Source organism: Bombina bombina, chromosome 1 (genome assembly GCF_027579735.1).
Source record: "Bombina bombina isolate aBomBom1 chromosome 1, aBomBom1.pri, whole genome shotgun sequence".
Taxonomy (NCBI): domain Eukaryota; kingdom Metazoa; phylum Chordata; class Amphibia; order Anura; family Bombinatoridae; genus Bombina; species Bombina bombina.
The window spans coordinates 479,846,325-479,868,063 of NC_069499.1; positions in this window are offsets into that span (position 1 = coordinate 479,846,325).

Below are 21,739 nucleotides of genomic sequence, written 5' to 3' on the forward strand. Positions count from 1 at the left end.
GCATTTTAAGCATCTTATTTATATTTTCATATATATGTTAAGATTATATTTAGCATGATTTGTTTTAAGCAAAGTACTATGCGCTACAATGAAGAGTTTGGACTGATAACAGAAGAAATGCACTCCCAAAACCTTTACATCTCATGCATTGGCATCTGCAGGAATTTTTCAAATGGTGGCAAAAAAGCCATCCTCTTACTAACAGTACAGATATCAAAGCAGGAAAACACATGTGTGTATGTAATAAGGCAAACACATGTGTGTATGTAATAAGGCAAACATGTGTGTATGTAATAAGGCAAACATGTGTGTATGTAATAAGGCAAACATGTGTATGTAATAAGGCAAACACGTGTGTATGTAATAAGGCAAACACGTGTGTGTAGGTAATAAGGCAAACACATGTGTGTAGGTAATAAGGCAAACACATGTGTATGTAATAAGGCAAACATGTGTGTATGTAATAAGGCAAACATGTGTGTATGTAATAAGGCAAACACGTGTGTATGTAATAAGGCAAACACATGTGTATGTAATAAGGCAAACACGTGTGTATGTAATAAGGCAAACACGTGTGTATGTAATAAGGCAAACACGTGTGTATGTAATAAGGCAAACATGTGTGTATGTAATAAGGCAAACACGTGTGTATGTAATAAGGCAAACACGTGTGTATGTAATAAGGCAAACACGTGTGTATATAATAAGGCAAACACGTGTGTGTATGTGATAAGGCAAACACGTGTGTATGTGATAAGGCAAACACGTGTGTATGTAATAAGGCAAACATGTGTGTATGTAATAAGGCAAACACGTGTGTATATAATAAGGCAAACACGTGTGTGTATGTAATAAGGCAAACATGTGTGTATGTGATAAGGCAAACACGTGTGTATGTAATAAGGCAAACACGTGTGTATGTAATAAGGCAAACATGTGTGTATGTAATAAGGCAAACACGTGTGTATGTAATAAGGCAAACACGTGTGTATGTAATAAGGCAAACATGTGTGTATGTAATAAGGCAAACACGTGTGTATATAATAAGGCAAACACGTGTGTGTATGTAATAAGGCAAACATGTGTGTATGTGATAAGGCAAACACGTGTGTATGTAATAAGGCAAACACATGTGTATGTAATAAGGCAAACACATGTGTGTAGGTAATAAGGCAAACACGTGTGTATGTAATAAGGCAAACACGTGTGTATGTAATAAGGCAAACATGTGTGTATGTAATAAGGCAAACACATGGGTGTATATAATAAGGCAAACACATGTGTGTATGTAATAAGGCAAACACATGTGTGTAGGTAATAAGGCAAACACGTGTGTATGTAATAAGGCAAACACATGTGTATGTAATAAGGCAAACACATGGGTGTATATAATAAGGCAAACACATGCGTGTATGTTATAAGTGAATCGAATATATAGAGGCGCTGATCTTGAATCTCGTGTATATGGACGTACACACTGAAGAAAGAAAAACTTGGCTTGTGATTTGCAGAAGTTAACAACAAATTAATGTGCAGTATATTCACTCCGAAAAATTCAGAGTTCAGCTTCTTCGAAAGGTTTTTCTGTCTCAACTTTCCCAATTTCCACACTGTGTTTGTGTCTGTGGATAATGAAAATTGCACTGCAGGTAATTGAATCTTTTGCTTGATAAAAAGTGCAATATACTCACTCCGATAAATTTCGGAATCCGGCTCCTCAGAACGTATTGTGTAGTTTGAAATTACTTCCAAAAAGGCAGCAAAAATACTTGATTTTAAAAATGGCACTCCATATACACAACCTCAAGTAAATTCACAGAATAAAAGGGATAATTCACAAAAAGACCATTTTAGAGGCAGAATTGCATCACGAAATAATTATAATTATAATTATAATACAACACACAGTTCACATAGAAATCAATACAATTTAAAAGATAATCATCCGAGATCTAATAGGGATCATTCGAATAATAACTACTCTAATAATAGGAATCAATTTAACAACTATAGAGATCACGATATAAGATATAATAACACTTATGAGCACAATAGACACCAACAAAATAGGGAAATTTTTCACCAAAGAAATGAAAATCAATATAACCACAATGAATATAGGGGATCGAACCAACATAGAATAGAATATAACCATTACTCCAATCACTCTAATCACTATAAAAATTCACATTCACCAAAAGATAAAAGAGACAAAAGAGAAGATCAACAAGTTACAAATAAAGCAAGACATGAACAAGACTCACATCACCCTTTTCAACAGAACACATTCAAAGAGAGACACAAAATAGGAACAAACCACACACCGATCAATCAAGGCTGGATACACCCCAACAGATATTCTCCACTTCGCACAGACAGAACAAATCAAAGGAAAAGAGACAGGACACCAGATCTTTCAGAGGAACAAGAGGTAGAAGGGGTAAAACACAGAAGAAGGAGCCAGAGAGACTAGGCATTCACAATATTTCATCACAAACGATAACTGAACAAGAAAAAAACATTCTATCTAAAGGCTTAAAATTTATACCCACTCAGAGTGTTAATACATTTCAATTATTCATTGATGCACAGAAATTTATCAGGAATTTGACAGTTAAAAGATTCTTTGCCAGGAAAGATACATTAAGTAAAATCCAAGAAAATTCTCAAGCAAATAGGGAACCAAGAACTTACTTTAAAAACCCCTCCACTTTCTATCCCAGCCACTGTAAGGGCCCAAACATAGAAGTATTTGGCAAATTAATCCTAAAAGACATAGAAAAAATTGAGGCAAAACCTAAGTATTTCAATTTAAACAAACAAGAAAATGAGATTTACAAAAATTTAAATAAAAGGGAAGACATTATCATCAAGGAAGCGGATAAGGGGGGAAGTATAGTAATAATGGACCGTAGCTACTATATGGAGGAAGCAAATAGAATCTTATCAGACACAAAAACTTATCAAATTTTGAAAAATAACCCAAAAAGAACATTCACTTCAGAATTAAATAAGATCCTATCACAAGCTTTAGCTAGAAATATTATTTCTCAAGATGAATTTATGTTTTTAAATAAAGTAGAATCCAAGACCCCTATTTTTTACTTCATCCCCAAATTACACAAGGATCCACTTAGACCTCCAGGGAGGCCCATAATCAGTGGGATAGATTCCCTTACATGTAATTTATCTGCCATAATAGATCATCTGTTACAGCCCTATGCTCAAACAGCAAGATCATACCTTAAAGACACTAAACAGGTATTAAATATACTCAAAGACACGAAATGGGAATCAGAATATTCATGGCTAACAATGGATGTAACATCTTTATACTCCATCATTGATCACAAAAAAGGTATAGCAGCCATAAAATGGAAACTTGAACAAGATGAAAATTTATCTATAGAATTACTAGAATTTATTTTAATATCAATAGAGTTCATTTTGAAACATAATTTCTTTTGGTTCGATAATAAACAGTATCTTCAGATATGTGGCACCGCCATGGGCACCAGATTCGCCCCAAGCTACGCCAATATTTACATGGACCACTTTGAACACACTTATGTATGGTCATGTGGCGTGGCTGGGGTGGGCCTGGTGTCCTGGCGGCGCTACATAGATGATGTTCTATGTATTTGGAACAAGGACGAGACTGCATCAAATAACTTTGTCTCTTATCTGAATGAAAATAATATGGGTATAATACTAACACCTGAATTCAATAAAACTCACATTAATTTTCTAGACTTAACAATTTTTGTTGAAGCAGGAAATATACACACTAGGACCTTTTTCAAAAGCTGTGACATGAACACTTATATAAGGAGAGACAGTGAACACCATCCAACCTGGCTAAAAGCAATCCCTAAAGGACAATTTCTCCGTATACGAAGAAATTGTGATACCACAGATGATTTCAATACCCAATCTAAGATAATTAAAGAAAGATTTGAGCAAAAAGGCTATGACAGCAACACATTAGAACAAGATAGAGTTGAAGTGGGAAACAGGAATCGAGATTCTTTAATACTGAACACTGACAAAAAAAGTACCAATAATCCAAATTTTCCAAGATTCATTACCACATACAATAGTGGACACAAACAGATCAAACATATTATAAATCAACATTGGAATGTTCTAAAAAATGATGAATACTTAAATAATATCATTCCAAACAAACCTTTGATAACTTTCAGGAAGGGAACAAACTTCAAACAAAAATTGGCACCTTCCCTTATCAAGGGGATGAAGCCACCTAAACCTATCCAAATTGCCAATTTAACAGGATTTTATACATGTGGACATTGTAAAGCATGCAATTATACTAAAAAGACACATAAGACATTCACTTCTTCAGTAACAAATAAATCATACACAATAAAAGATTTCATCACTTGCAAAACCAAAAATATAATATATTTACTTCAGTGTAATTGTCAGATTCAATATTTAGGACAAACTTCAAGATTTGCTAAAACTCGTATATTAGAACACCTTAATAAAATTGAAAAAGAAAAAGAAGATCATGGTGTCCCTTTACACTATAATAATTGTCCTCTATACGATAAAAAACATCTATCATGGATAGGTATAGAGAAGGTTTCATTACACTGGAGAGGGGGAGAGATAGAAAAAGAACTCAATAGAAGAGAATTATGGTGGATACACACATTAAAAACATATGGACATTATGGTTTAAATAAAGATATTAGAGTGGCAGCGTTCATATAATTTATTTTATTTTCATTTTATTTTATTTTATTTTATATTTAATATATTTAATAAATTATTTTATTCTGTTTAGGTTTCATTATATTTCAAATAGTCTAATATTTATCCCAATTACATACACAATATTACTGTGATTCTGTTCAGAAATTATATGTGAAGATAAATTTATATTTGATGGCAAAATTTATATTTGATGGCAAAATTTATACTTGATGGCGAAATTTATATTTAAAATTCATATTTGATGGCAAAGTTTATACATTTGATGGCAACATCGATATTCGAGTGCATGTTGCACTAATTAATATTCAAAAGAAATTGAAAAGGTTGTAACCCAAGATTTTTGTGAAATATTGTCACGAAGTTGTCTATGTCTGTAATATATATGATTCAAAGTGACTTGCACTTTTCATTACATACTCCCTAGAGAATCCAAAACACTGGCTATCAATGGAACATAGTAAAATGTCGCTCACAGAGAGATTGGTCAATCCGAGACATGTGACACGGAACTCATTGGACAAACCGGAGCTTAGGCCTTTACATACGAAGCATTGAAAACAACGCTCTCTACCTGATTGATGAGAACATATGACCACGCATCATCTGGCGGACCTGAAAAGAAACTGCTTAAAACCAGGACTTGAAAGGGAACTTTATTTTTCTCCCCTCTGATTGGCCAAAAGGCTTTTTTTCATTTATACCAATCCAATTTGAAAAATTATTGAGAGTTTAAGCGCCAAAAGCTTAAATACAAAATAAATAAATATCATTCTCAAAACACAATTGGATTGGAATAAATACAAAATTAAAATGTTTTATTTGTGAGTCCTATTCCGGTGTTTACCACCGGAACAGGAACAATGATTACCTGTATAAATACACCTGTTAACACTCCAAAGGCAGCACTTCCAATTGTTTTTACTGCTCTTGAAAAAGACGACACTGTCGTTGAAACGCGTAGAGCCAAGATAAATAAGAGCATTTTATTATGTTTTAATAAATATTTGTTTTTTACCATAACAAGTATTTTTGCTGCCTTTTTGGAAGTAATTTCAAACTACACAATACGTTCTGAGGAGCCGGATTCCGAAATTTATCGGAGTGAGTATATTGCACTTTTTATCAAGCAAAAGATTCAATTACCTGCAGTGCAATTTTCATTATCCACAGACACAAACACAGTGTGGAAATTGGGAAAGTTGAGACAGAAAAACCTTTCGAAGAAGCTGAACTCTGAATTTTTCGGAGTGAGTATACTGCACATTAATTTGTTGTTAACTTCTGCAAATCACAAGCCAAGTTTTTCTTTCTTCAGTGTGTACGTCCATATACACGAGATTCAAGATCAGCGCCTCTATATATTCGATTCACTTTCTACTCACAGTCCGGTTGGGAGAGACTGTTAGAGAGCAGCGGTCATTTGAGAGGGGAGTATTGTACTCTATTCTAGTCACCCTGTACATTGTGTTGTTTAACATCTGACATATTTGTATAGTTTTAGATTATTTTTGCATTCTTCTCCTAATATGACTAAGAATACCCTCTCCGATTGGAGAGCTGCAAGACAAAACAAATACGACAATACATTTAAACATTTAGATGAAGATAAAAGTAATTGGGAATTTATAATAAACAAACTTAAGAAATTATATACTAAAGAGACCAAAAAATGGTGGGAAATAACTTTTTTAAGTAGATATCTAAATGAAGAAATAGTTCCTAGGGGTCTAAGGGTAACTAAGGTGCCGGCTTTTGGCACAGATGACAAAGAATTTATGGTAAAGTGGAATGCAGCTCTCCACAAATGTTCAACTAATCTAGTAAGTTTATTATATGAACATCAAGACATAGTTCTAAAAAATATTGAAAAAGAAATTTTCTCCTTAGAAACTGAACTTATACCATTTCTTTCAAGCAAAACATGTAATGACAAATTTGAGCAAATTAAAACACAAGCCAAAGAGCTAGATGAACAAATTGGAGACTCTAAATATAATAAATACCTCAGAGATAGTGAAGATTTTAAAAATGGCACTCCATATACACAACCTCAAGTAAATTCACAGAATAAAAGGGATAATTCACAAAAAGACCATTTTAGAGGCAGAATTGCATCACGAAATAATTATAATTATAATTATAATACAACACACAGTTCACATAGAAATCAATACAATTTAAAAGATAATCATCCGAGATCTAATAGGGATCATTCGAATAATAACTACTCTAATAATAGGAATCAATTTAACAACTATAGAGATCACGATATAAGATATAATAACACTTATGAGCACAATAGACACCAACAAAATAGGGAAATTTTTCACCAAAGAAATGAAAATCAATATAACCACAATGAATATAGGGGATCGAACCAACATAGAATAGAATATAACCATTACTCCAATCACTCTAATCACTATAAAAATTCACATTCACCAAAAGATAAAAGAGACAAAAGAGAAGATCAACAAGTTACAAATAAAGCAAGACATGAACAAGACTCACATCACCCTTTTCAACAGAACACATTCAAAGAGAGACACAAAATAGGAACAAACCACACACCGATCAATCAAGGCTGGATACACCCCAACAGATATTCTCCACTTCGCACAGACAGAACAAATCAAAGGAAAAGAGACAGGACACCAGATCTTTCAGAGGAACAAGAGGTAGAAGGGGTAAAACACAGAAGAAGGAGCCAGAGAGACTAGGCATTCACAATATTTCATCACAAACGATAACTGAACAAGAAAAAAACATTCTATCTAAAGGCTTAAAATTTATACCCACTCAGAGTGTTAATACATTTCAATTATTCATTGATGCACAGAAATTTATCAGGAATTTGACAGTTAAAAGATTCTTTGCCAGGAAAGATACATTAAGTAAAATCCAAGAAAATTCTCAAGCAAATAGGGAACCAAGAACTTACTTTAAAAACCCCTCCACTTTCTATCCCAGCCACTGTAAGGGCCCAAACATAGAAGTATTTGGCAAATTAATCCTAAAAGACATAGAAAAAATTGAGGCAAAACCTAAGTATTTCAATTTAAACAAACAAGAAAATGAGATTTACAAAAATTTAAATAAAAGGGAAGACATTATCATCAAGGAAGCGGATAAGGGGGGAAGTATAGTAATAATGGACCGTAGCTACTATATGGAGGAAGCAAATAGAATCTTATCAGACACAAAAACTTATCAAATTTTGAAAAATAACCCAAAAAGAACATTCACTTCAGAATTAAATAAGATCCTATCACAAGCTTTAGCTAGAAATATTATTTCTCAAGATGAATTTATGTTTTTAAATAAAGTAGAATCCAAGACCCCTATTTTTTACTTCATCCCCAAATTACACAAGGATCCACTTAGACCTCCAGGGAGGCCCATAATCAGTGGGATAGATTCCCTTACATGTAATTTATCTGCCTTTATAGATCATCTGTTACAGCCCTATGCTCAAACAGCAAGATCATACCTTAAAGACACTAAACAGGTATTAAATATACTCAAAGACACGAAATGGGAATCAGAATATTCATGGCTAACAATGGATGTAACATCTTTATACTCCATCATTGATCACAAAAAAGGTATAGCAGCCATAAAATGGAAACTTGAACAAGATGAAAATTTATCTATAGAATTACTAGAATTTATTTTAATATCAATAGAGTTCATTTTGAAACATAATTTCTTTTGGTTCGATAATAAACAGTATCTTCAGATATGTGGCACCGCCATGGGCACCAGATTCGCCCCAAGCTACGCCAATATTTACATGGACCACTTTGAACACACTTATGTATGGTCATGTGGCGTGGCTGGGGTGGGCCTGGTGTCCTGGCGGCGCTACATAGATGATGTTCTATGTATTTGGAACAAGGACGAGACTGCATCAAATAACTTTGTCTCTTATCTGAATGAAAATAATATGGGTATAATACTAACACCTGAATTCAATAAAACTCACATTAATTTTCTAGACTTAACAATTTTTGTTGAAGCAGGAAATATACACACTAGGACCTTTTTCAAAAGCTGTGACATGAACACTTATATAAGGAGAGACAGTGAACACCATCCAACCTGGCTAAAAGCAATCCCTAAAGGACAATTTCTCCGTATACGAAGAAATTGTGATACCACAGATGATTTCAATACCCAATCTAAGATAATTAAAGAAAGATTTGAGCAAAAAGGCTATGACAGCAACACATTAGAACAAGATAGAGTTGAAGTGGGAAACAGGAATCGAGATTCTTTAATACTGAACACTGACAAAAAAAGTACCAATAATCCAAATTTTCCAAGATTCATTACCACATACAATAGTGGACACAAACAGATCAAACATATTATAAATCAACATTGGAATGTTCTAAAAAATGATGAATACTTAAATAATATCATTCCAAACAAACCTTTGATAACTTTCAGGAAGGGAACAAACTTCAAACAAAAATTGGCACCTTCCCTTATCAAGGGGATGAAGCCACCTAAACCTATCCAAATTGCCAATTTAACAGGATTTTATACATGTGGACATTGTAAAGCATGCAATTATACTAAAAAGACACATAAGACATTCACTTCTTCAGTAACAAATAAATCATACACAATAAAAGATTTCATCACTTGCAAAACCAAAAATATAATATATTTACTTCAGTGTAATTGTCAGATTCAATATTTAGGACAAACTTCAAGATTTGCTAAAACTCGTATATTAGAACACCTTAATAAAATTGAAAAAGAAAAAGAAGATCATGGTGTCCCTTTACACTATAATAATTGTCCTCTATACGATAAAAAACATCTATCATGGATAGGTATAGAGAAGGTTTCATTACACTGGAGAGGGGGAGAGATAGAAAAAGAACTCAATAGAAGAGAATTATGGTGGATACACACATTAAAAACATATGGACATTATGGTTTAAATAAAGATATTAGAGTGGCAGCGTTCATATAATTTATTTTATTTTCATTTTATTTTATTTTATTTTATATTTAATATATTTAATAAATTATTTTATTCTGTTTAGGTTTCATTATATTTCAAATAGTCTAATATTTATCCCAATTACATACACAATATTACTGTGATTCTGTTCAGAAATTATATGTGAAGATAAATTTATATTTGATGGCAAAATTTATATTTGATGGCAAAATTTATACTTGATGGCGAAATTTATATTTAAAATTCATATTTGATGGCAAAGTTTATACATTTGATGGCAACATCGATATTCGAGTACATGTTGCACTAATTAATATTCAAAAGAAATTGAAAAGGTTGTAACCCAAGATTTTTGTGAAATATTGTCACGAAGTTGTCTATGTCTGTAATATATATGATTCAAAGTGACTTGCACTTTTCATTACATACTCCCTAGAGAATCCAAAACACTGGCTATCAATGGAACATAGTAAAATGTCGCTCACAGAGAGATTGGTCAATCCGAGACATGTGACACGGAACTCATTGGACAAACCGGAGCTTAGGCCTTTACATACGAAGCATTGAAAACAACGCTCTCTACCTGATTGATGAGAACATATGACCACGCATCATCTGGCGGACCTGAAAAGAAACTGCTTAAAACCAGGACTTGAAAGGGAACTTTATTTTTCTCCCCTCTGATTGGCCAAAAGGCTTTTTTTCATTTATACCAATCCAATTTGAAAAATTATTGAGAGTTTAAGCGCCAAAAGCTTAAATACAAAATAAATAAATATCATTCTCAAAACACAATTGGATTGGAATAAATACAAAATTAAAATGTTTTATTTGTGAGTCCTATTCCGGTGTTTACCACCGGAACAGGAACAATGATTACCTGTATAAATACACCTGTTAACACTCCAAAGGCAGCACTTCCAATTGTTTTTACTGCTCTTGAAAAAGACGACACTGTCGTTGAAACGCGTAGAGCCAAGATAAATAAGAGCATTTTATTATGTTTTAATAAATATTTGTTTTTTACCATAACAAGTATTTTTGCTGCCTTTTTGGAAGTAATTTCAAACTACACAATACGTTCTGAGGAGCCGGATTCCGAAATTTATCGGAGTGAGTATATTGCACTTTTTATCAAGCAAAAGATTCAATTACCTGCAGTGCAATTTTCATTATCCACAGACACAAACACAGTGTGGAAATTGGGAAAGTTGAGACAGAAAAACCTTTCGAAGAAGCTGAACTCTGAATTTTTCGGAGTGAGTATACTGCACATTAATTTGTTGTTAACTTCTGCAAATCACAAGCCAAGTTTTTCTTTCTTCAGTGTGTACGTCCATATACACGAGATTCAAGATCAGCGCCTCTATATATTCGATTCACTTTCTACTCACAGTCCGGTTGGGAGAGACTGTTAGAGAGCAGCGGTCATTTGAGAGGGGAGTATTGTACTCTATTCTAGTCACCCTGTACATTGTGTTGTTTAACATCTGACATATTTGTATAGTTTTAGATTATTTTTGCATTCTTCTCCTAATATGACTAAGAATACCCTCTCCGATTGGAGAGCTGCAAGACAAAACAAATACGACAATACATTTAAACATTTAGATGAAGATAAAAGTAATTGGGAATTTATAATAAACAAACTTAAGAAATTATATACTAAAGAGACCAAAAAATGGTGGGAAATAACTTTTTTAAGTAGATATCTAAATGAAGAAATAGTTCCTAGGGGTCTAAGGGTAACTAAGGTGCCGGCTTTTGGCACAGATGACAAAGAATTTATGGTAAAGTGGAATGCAGCTCTCCACAAATGTTCAACTAATCTAGTAAGTTTATTATATGAACATCAAGACATAGTTCTAAAAAATATTGAAAAAGAAATTTTCTCCTTAGAAACTGAACTTATACCATTTCTTTCAAGCAAAACATGTAATGACAAATTTGAGCAAATTAAAACACAAGCCAAAGAGCTAGATGAACAAATTGGAGACTCTAAATATAATAAATACCTCAGAGATAGTGAAGATTTTAAAAATGGCACTCCATATACACAACCTCAAGTAAATTCACAGAATAAAAGGGATAATTCACAAAAAGACCATTTTAGAGGCAGAATTGCATCACGAAATAATTATAATTATAATTATAATACAACACACAGTTCACATAGAAATCAATACAATTTAAAAGATAATCATCCGAGATCTAATAGGGATCATTCGAATAATAACTACTCTAATAATAGGAATCAATTTAACAACTATAGAGATCACGATATAAGATATAATAACACTTATGAGCACAATAGACACCAACAAAATAGGGAAATTTTTCACCAAAGAAATGAAAATCAATATAACCACAATGAATATAGGGGATCGAACCAACATAGAATAGAATATAACCATTACTCCAATCACTCTAATCACTATAAAAATTCACATTCACCAAAAGATAAAAGAGACAAAAGAGAAGATCAACAAGTTACAAATAAAGCAAGACATGAACAAGACTCACATCACCCTTTTCAACAGAACACATTCAAAGAGAGACACAAAATAGGAACAAACCACACACCGATCAATCAAGGCTGGATACACCCCAACAGATATTCTCCACTTCGCACAGACAGAACAAATCAAAGGAAAAGAGACAGGACACCAGATCTTTCAGAGGAACAAGAGGTAGAAGGGGTAAAACACAGAAGAAGGAGCCAGAGAGACTAGGCATTCACAATATTTCATCACAAACGATAACTGAACAAGAAAAAAACATTCTATCTAAAGGCTTAAAATTTATACCCACTCAGAGTGTTAATACATTTCAATTATTCATTGATGCACAGAAATTTATCAGGAATTTGACAGTTAAAAGATTCTTTGCCAGGAAAGATACATTAAGTAAAATCCAAGAAAATTCTCAAGCAAATAGGGAACCAAGAACTTACTTTAAAAACCCCTCCACTTTCTATCCCAGCCACTGTAAGGGCCCAAACATAGAAGTATTTGGCAAATTAATCCTAAAAGACATAGAAAAAATTGAGGCAAAACCTAAGTATTTCAATTTAAACAAACAAGAAAATGAGATTTACAAAAATTTAAATAAAAGGGAAGACATTATCATCAAGGAAGCGGATAAGGGGGGAAGTATAGTAATAATGGACCGTAGCTACTATATGGAGGAAGCAAATAGAATCTTATCAGACACAAAAACTTATCAAATTTTGAAAAATAACCCAAAAAGAACATTCACTTCAGAATTAAATAAGATCCTATCACAAGCTTTAGCTAGAAATATTATTTCTCAAGATGAATTTATGTTTTTAAATAAAGTAGAATCCAAGACCCCTATTTTTTACTTCATCCCCAAATTACACAAGGATCCACTTAGACCTCCAGGGAGGCCCATAATCAGTGGGATAGATTCCCTTACATGTAATTTATCTGCCTTTATAGATCATCTGTTACAGCCCTATGCTCAAACAGCAAGATCATACCTTAAAGACACTAAACAGGTATTAAATATACTCAAAGACACGAAATGGGAATCAGAATATTCATGGCTAACAATGGATGTAACATCTTTATACTCCATCATTGATCACAAAAAAGGTATAGCAGCCATAAAATGGAAACTTGAACAAGATGAAAATTTATCTATAGAATTACTAGAATTTATTTTAATATCAATAGAGTTCATTTTGAAACATAATTTCTTTTGGTTCGATAATAAACAGTATCTTCAGATATGTGGCACCGCCATGGGCACCAGATTCGCCCCAAGCTACGCCAATATTTACATGGACCACTTTGAACACACTTATGTATGGTCATGTGGCGTGGCTGGGGTGGGCCTGGTGTCCTGGCGGCGCTACATAGATGATGTTCTATGTATTTGGAACAAGGACGAGACTGCATCAAATAACTTTGTCTCTTATCTGAATGAAAATAATATGGGTATAATACTAACACCTGAATTCAATAAAACTCACATTAATTTTCTAGACTTAACAATTTTTGTTGAAGCAGGAAATATACACACTAGGACCTTTTTCAAAAGCTGTGACATGAACACTTATATAAGGAGAGACAGTGAACACCATCCAACCTGGCTAAAAGCAATCCCTAAAGGACAATTTCTCCGTATACGAAGAAATTGTGATACCACAGATGATTTCAATACCCAATCTAAGATAATTAAAGAAAGATTTGAGCAAAAAGGCTATGACAGCAACACATTAGAACAAGATAGAGTTGAAGTGGGAAACAGGAATCGAGATTCTTTAATACTGAACACTGACAAAAAAAGTACCAATAATCCAAATTTTCCAAGATTCATTACCACATACAATAGTGGACACAAACAGATCAAACATATTATAAATCAACATTGGAATGTTCTAAAAAATGATGAATACTTAAATAATATCATTCCAAACAAACCTTTGATAACTTTCAGGAAGGGAACAAACTTCAAACAAAAATTGGCACCTTCCCTTATCAAGGGGATGAAGCCACCTAAACCTATCCAAATTGCCAATTTAACAGGATTTTATACATGTGGACATTGTAAAGCATGCAATTATACTAAAAAGACACATAAGACATTCACTTCTTCAGTAACAAATAAATCATACACAATAAAAGATTTCATCACTTGCAAAACCAAAAATATAATATATTTACTTCAGTGTAATTGTCAGATTCAATATTTAGGACAAACTTCAAGATTTGCTAAAACTCGTATATTAGAACACCTTAATAAAATTGAAAAAGAAAAAGAAGATCATGGTGTCCCTTTACACTATAATAATTGTCCTCTATACGATAAAAAACATCTATCATGGATAGGTATAGAGAAGGTTTCATTACACTGGAGAGGGGGAGAGATAGAAAAAGAACTCAATAGAAGAGAATTATGGTGGATACACACATTAAAAACATATGGACATTATGGTTTAAATAAAGATATTAGAGTGGCAGCGTTCATATAATTTATTTTATTTTCATTTTATTTTATTTTATTTTATATTTAATATATTTAATAAATTATTTTATTCTGTTTAGGTTTCATTATATTTCAAATAGTCTAATATTTATCCCAATTACATACACAATATTACTGTGATTCTGTTCAGAAATTATATGTGAAGATAAATTTATATTTGATGGCAAAATTTATATTTGATGGCAAAATTTATACTTGATGGCGAAATTTATATTTAAAATTCATATTTGATGGCAAAGTTTATACATTTGATGGCAACATCGATATTCGAGTGCATGTTGCACTAATTAATATTCAAAAGAAATTGAAAAGGTTGTAACCCAAGATTTTTGTGAAATATTGTCACGAAGTTGTCTATGTCTGTAATATATATGATTCAAAGTGACTTGCACTTTTCATTACATACTCCCTAGAGAATCCAAAACACTGGCTATCAATGGAACATAGTAAAATGTCGCTCACAGAGAGATTGGTCAATCCGAGACATGTGACACGGAACTCATTGGACAAACCGGAGCTTAGGCCTTTACATACGAAGCATTGAAAACAACGCTCTCTACCTGATTGATGAGAACATATGACCACGCATCATCTGGCGGACCTGAAAAGAAACTGCTTAAAACCAGGACTTGAAAGGGAACTTTATTTTTCTCCCCTCTGATTGGCCAAAAGGCTTTTTTTCATTTATACCAATCCAATTTGAAAAATTATTGAGAGTTTAAGCGCCAAAAGCTTAAATACAAAATAAATAAATATCATTCTCAAAACACAATTGGATTGGAATAAATACAAAATTAAAATGTTTTATTTGTGAGTCCTATTCCGGTGTTTACCACCGGAACAGGAACAATGATTACCTGTATAAATACACCTGTTAACACTCCAAAGGCAGCACTTCCAATTGTTTTTACTGCTCTTGAAAAAGACGACACTGTCGTTGAAACGCGTAGAGCCAAGATAAATAAGAGCATTTTATTATGTTTTAATAAATATTTGTTTTTTACCATAACAAGTATTTTTGCTGCCTTTTTGGAAGTAATTTCAAACTACACAATACGTTCTGAGGAGCCGGATTCCGAAATTTATCGGAGTGAGTATATTGCACTTTTTATCAAGCAAAAGATTCAATTACCTGCAGTGCAATTTTCATTATCCACAGACACAAACACAGTGTGGAAATTGGGAAAGTTGAGACAGAAAAACCTTTCGAAGAAGCTGAACTCTGAATTTTTCGGAGTGAGTATACTGCACATTAATTTGTTGTTAACTTCTGCAAATCACAAGCCAAGTTTTTCTTTCTTCAGTGTGTACGTCCATATACACGAGATTCAAGATCAGCGCCTCTATATATTCGATTCACTTTCTACTCACAGTCCGGTTGGGAGAGACTGTTAGAGAGCAGCGGTCATTTGAGAGGGGAGTATTGTACTCTATTCTAGTCACCCTGTACATTGTGTTGTTTAACATCTGACATATTTGTATAGTTTTAGATTATTTGTGTATGTTATAAGGCAAACACATGTGTGTAGGTAATAAGGCAAACAAGTGCGTATGTCATAAGGCAAACACATGTGTATTTAATAAGGCAAACACATGGGTGTATCTAATAAGGCAAACACATGGGTGTATATAATAAGGCAAACACATGTGTGTAGGTAATAAGGCAAACACGTGTGTATGTAATAAGGCAAACACGTGTGTATGTAATAAGGCAAACACATGGGTGTATATAATAAGGCAAACACATGGGTGTATATAATAAGGCAAACACATGGGTGTAGGTAATAAGGCAAACACATGTGTGTAGGTAATAAGGCAAACACATGTGTGTATGTAATAAAGCAAACTATCTCAAACTAGTTTATACTTTTTTCCTGGGTGCAGGTTTAACAGCAGAAGTGTAGAATAATAGTAGAGATGGAGCAGTAAATAAAAGGCAAAACTAAAATATACAAAACTATGCAGTGGATATGTCATTGGTAAAGAGTTTTCCTATTGAGTATACAACATGCTTTTTATCTTTTTAACAAACTATAGTGATACAAAGACATTTTCTACCCTATTTTTCAATATGCATGTGTATTTCATGGAGCATAGAAGCATGTGTGTGGGTGTTATATAGTAACATTATTAAAGGGACACTGAAGCCAATTTTTTTTCTTTCGTGATTCACATAGAGCATGCAATTTTAAGCAACTTTCTAATTTACTCCTATTATCAATTTTTCTTCGTTCTCTTGCTATCTTTATTTAAAAAAGAAGGCATCTAAGCTATTTGTTTGGTTCAGCACCATGGAAAGCACTTGTTCATTGGTGGATGAATTTATCCACCAATCAGCAAGAACAACCCAGGTTGTTCACCAAAAATGGGCCGGCATCTAAACTTACATTCTTGCATTTCAAATAAAGATACCAGCGGCTAGATTTAGAGTTTTGCGGCCAAAGGGGTGCGTTAGCTATGCATGCTTTTTTCTGGCCGCACCTTTTAAATACCGCTGGTATTTAGAGTTCACAGAAGGGCTGCGTTAGGCTCCAAAAAAGGGAGCGTATAGCATATTTACCGCAACTACAACTCTCGATACCAGCGGTGCTTACGGACGCGGCCAGCTTCAAAAACGTGCTCGTGCACGATTCCCCCATAGGAAACAATGGGGCAGTTTGAGCTGAAAAAAAACCTAACACCTGCAAAAAAGCAGCGTTCAGCTAGTAACGCGGCCCCATTGTTTCCTATGGGGAAACTCTTCCTAAGTCTGCACCTAACACCCTAACATGTACCTCGAGTCTAAACACCCCTAACCTTACACTTATTAACCCCTAATCTGCCGCTGCCGCTATCGCTGACCCCTGCATTTTATTATTAACCCCTAATCTGCCGCTCCGTACACCGCCGCAACCTACATTATCCCTATGTACCCCTAATCTGCTGCCCCTAACACCGCCGACCCCTATATTATATTTATTAACCCCTAATCTGCCCCCCACAACGTCGCCGCCAGCTACCTACAATAATTAACCCCTAATCTGCCGACCGCAAAGCGCCGCCACCTACGTTATCCTTATGTACCCCTAATCTGCTGCCCCTAACACCGCCGACCCCTATATTATATTTATTAACCCCTAATCTGCCCCCCACAACGTCGCCGCCAGCTACCTACAATAATTAACCCCTAATCTGCCGACCGCACCTCACTGCTACTCTAATAAATGTATTAACCCCTAAAGCTAAGTCTAACCCTAACACTAACACCCCCCCTAAGTTAAATATAATTTAAATCTAACGAAATAAATTAACTATTATTAAATAAATTATTCCTATTTTAAACTAAATACCTGTAAAATAAACCCTAATATAGCTACAATATAACGAATAATTATATTGTAGCTATTTTAGGATTAATATTTATTTTACAGGCAACTTTGTATTTATTTTAACCAGGTACAATAGCTATTAAATAGTTAAGAACTATTTAATAGCTAAAATAGTTAAAATAATTACAAAATTACCTGTAAAATAAATCCTAACCTAAGTTACAATTAAACCTAACACTACACTATCAATAAATGAATTAAATACAATACCTACAAATAACTACAATTAAATAAACTAACTAAAGTACAAAAAATAAAAAAGAACTAAGTTACAAAAAATAAAAAAATATTTACAAACATTAGAAAAATATTACAATTTTAAACTAATTACACCTACTCTAAGCCCCCTAATAAAATAACAAAGACCCCCAAAATAAAAAAATGCCCTACCCTATTCTAAATTAAAAAAGTTCAAAGCAGGGGGGCGGAGCCAACTGCCAGAGGAGATGGACGCTGCACAGCAGAGCTCCTGAAGATTATCTGATAAAAACTTTGAAATATGGAACCCTAGGACTCTATATCGTTTTCATATATTGCTCTTAAGATGGAGGACCTTTCTATATGCACTTATACTCTTCTGGCCGGCTTACTTGATAAAGCTGACACTCAATTCAGCAACTTAAAATCTCTCATTGCAGAGATGCGTGGCCAAGATGGCGCTTCTCACACACCTAACCCTGACATCCTCATGGCGGGTCTGACAGAAGACTCACTGATCACAACACCTAGCTTGGAACAGATGCAAGGAAGGCAGCCTACTGGGAAATCGATCTGCATTTTATTGGAGGCTACAGATGACAACTCGATGCAATCATACGTAACTGACACTCTCTGCGTGGCGCGTGTTGCCCCGGGATCAGTGAGACTCCCTCAGTTCAAGTCTGCGCAGCGCCCGCTGCCCTCTTTGTCGTCTAGTCTAAGACTACAGGCTTCCCTGAACCCTAGCAAGCTCAAGATACTAAACGCTGTGGGAGATCATGAAGGGCAACTGACGGAGCACTCGATTCAGCCGGTTGCGGCATTTGCCGCTCTGAGTACTACTATAGCGGAGGTCCCGGTGACAGTCTTGGTGCAGAGGCCCACCGTTGGTAAGCCATTTCAGCGGAGGGGGGACATGAAGCAGACTCAGCATAAGGGATCCGGAGCTAAAAGGGCAGTGATACAGAGATCTACTCCAATGGCGAAACTTACCTTTTACAGATGGGACTTGCTTACTTGGGCTGCACAACGCCATGGCTCCTGGATGCGAGAATGCTCTGATACATTAGCCTGCTCTATTCCCAAAAGCCTATGCATGAGAGAGGGAATCGGCTGAGCTCCCTGACGTTACAGGCCAGATCTAAGGGCTAAATCAGATGGCCTTACACCTGGCCATAAACTGACCGTAAGGAGACGAACTAATTTGAACATTACCAACATATGCTCCTTTAATTTTGAGACTTGTTGCTTGTCATTAGTTGGGATTCTGTTTAGGTTAACAAGTGGAATCCATGTTTATGATATTTTCTATGATGCACTAACGTAGATGTTTCATATTGTATTAATGTTAACATGACACTGTACCCAAGTTCAGCTCTGTAGTACAGGATGTTTCATATAGAGTCTTTGGATTAAAAGATGTTGTTATTTATTGCTAACACTGGTCCCATAATATTTCATAATTTGGAAGCATCTACTTGTAATGCTTCATAACTCCACTACTGTCGCTATCCAATATTCTCACCATAAGTGTTAAATACCTAGGCCCCCAATATCTTTGATGGCGAAGGGAGAAATAATCAGAAACATAGATAGAAACCTTCTTTGCAGTATGGCTACTTTTGCACATATATTCACAATATCGGGATTACTAATATATATGCTTTAACAGTAATTTCTGATATCCTCTCTAGTTCCCTTAATGTTCTGTTGCAATATGGTTGATAATGTTCCTTGGTTTTTTAATGTTTGAGATTTACATGTTGGAAACTTTCCAAACCAATAGCTGGTTATAACTCAGGATGATTTACCAGTATGAATAACTCCACAGAGCTGTTTAACATAACTTTTGCTTCGGCCTCCTTGTGTTAGTAGATATAGCGTGGTTTATTACCTATGATTTAGTACTGATTGCTCCTTCCTAATACTCTAACGGGCATACCCCCTGTGCTAGCTTCACATACTTATGCTTCTAGACTACTGCAAACAAGCATTTAATCTATGCTCGGTATAATGGGAACTCTCTCCTATTACATTGTTGTGTTTGTACATACTATACCCTGAATCCTAGCCTACAACAACAGTGTTATATGTATTGAAATGGTTGTAATATACTTTTGTGTCTACTAGTCATGGGAGAAACCTACTTTAATGTGACTCAATAATATGTTTTTTGTTGCAACAAGTTTATAACTTTATTATATACGAGTCAGGATAATCACAATGTCTTTATATCCAATATATGCAATTCTTTCAAAGGCTAGGTTTAAGTCGTCCTTACACGCTTTTACTATAACACAGCAATTTTTTTTTAGGCTATTTTTTCGAGTAATAGTTCACATCTCAGTAATTCGGACACTATCTTCTATATATATATATACCATAAGATGTAATTTTGTCCCCAATAAGATGAACAGCACTCTGATATTCCTGAATAGCTGCTATGGGTATGATTCCTACTATCCCATACAGGCCCTCTCTTTCACCAGATGAATGCTCATGCTCCTTTAGGGTGTCCATGCTTATCTTTTTACAGCCTTTGGTATACACAAATCACCTCAAGCTTGAAATATGATATTTTTCTCAGCTCATAATATTATTTCTTTAGTGTGACTCAAAATTGTGATGCTTCAGCTGTTATATAGCAATAGAAATGCAACCGTATACTTACCTCTTCTAATTTATCCATGCTCTTGCTCATATTACTAGTACATAATAGTTGTCTTGATTGAGCCTCTCTCCTCCCTTTCCTGCTGGTACTTATGCCTGCGGGTCATATCCCTTCTCCTTTTTCCCACATTGCCTATAGGTGGCACTCCCCCAGGAGAGGGGCTCACCCTGAGGTCCCCTAGGCCCCCCAGTCCCCAACTACTCTAACGTCCCCCCCTCCGCTTGATCATAATATATTATATGTTTCCGTGCCCCCTCTATAGGATTACAAAAGCTTAGATGAGTGGGATTTTGTTTACCTCAAGTAATAATACTCTAGTCCCACCTAAATTTGTTTCTGGTGAGGACATACTAATTGGCTCCGCCCCCGCCTCCCCCCCCACAACTCCTATTATATTTCGAGCGGCTCTCGCCCGCTGCATCCCTCTTCCCCATATAACTATAGAGTCACCTCCTCCCTAGTCTTTCACTTAATTGATTAGCCACCTTACTTCTCTTTGTATACAGCTAGTAGAGGACCATTTTTGCTTATATTACATCTGTTATACTCTAAAACAAAACTGAAGTCTCTTTATGTGATAGCCCACATTATATGGAAATGTTTGAGATACCAGATTACATTGTCTCCTAATTATGCTCTGTACACATTGTCTTGTGAATGTCTTGAGACATACCCTATTTTCTGTATACTCTGTATTGGTTTTTGACTTCAATAAAAAATTATTTAAAAAAAAAAAAAAAAAAAAGTTCAAAGCTCTTTTACCTTACC